This window comes from Penaeus monodon, chromosome 23 (assembly GCF_015228065.2).
Source record: "Penaeus monodon isolate SGIC_2016 chromosome 23, NSTDA_Pmon_1, whole genome shotgun sequence".
NCBI lineage: Eukaryota > Metazoa > Arthropoda > Malacostraca > Decapoda > Penaeidae > Penaeus > Penaeus monodon.
The window spans coordinates 24301851-24302525 of NC_051408.1; positions in this window are offsets into that span (position 1 = coordinate 24301851).

Below are 675 nucleotides of genomic sequence, written 5' to 3' on the forward strand. Positions count from 1 at the left end.
GTTAAGCTATGGTTAAATAACGATATTTTACACCATGTGAACAATCACGACAAAGTTAACTGAAAACGAAATCCAGTAAAGCAGGTTCATAATCCTGATTTACTTGATTTCGATTTCTGCGAAGAAAAAAAAACTTGTCAAGTGGCAATCCCTTTCATTCTGTCGGAGACGCAAAAAAAAAAATCCATCGTCTGGAAACTATATGAAAAACTTGAAGAACTACACTACTTCGTTCGATCAGCAACGGGTCAACTCAAAAACTCGTCTACCTTGCATGTTGTATCATCGTTTTCGTAAGTTTTTGCTTGAACTTGACCACAATGTATCTCTTCACTTTCGATAGAATCTGCGGTTATAGAATTTAAAGTTTTATCTTTTAAAGACAGTAGTTCATACTAAATCTGTCTCTGCAGCATGTTTGTTCAATGCCTTTGACATTTTCCTTGTTCTTTTCCTTATATATCTAGTATATTGAGCATCTAACCACTTACCATGGACCATGCTCAATTCCATTCGAGAATGCTGTACCAGCGCACTTACTCGTGATAAATTGTATCCTTCTGCTTGATCCAGACTCTGCCCTAAATAAACTTCGAGGAACGCCTTGATTTCATAGCCTTATGCCGTGACGTTCGTTCCGCAGATGATTCTGGAATCTCTTTTCTATTACGCTTT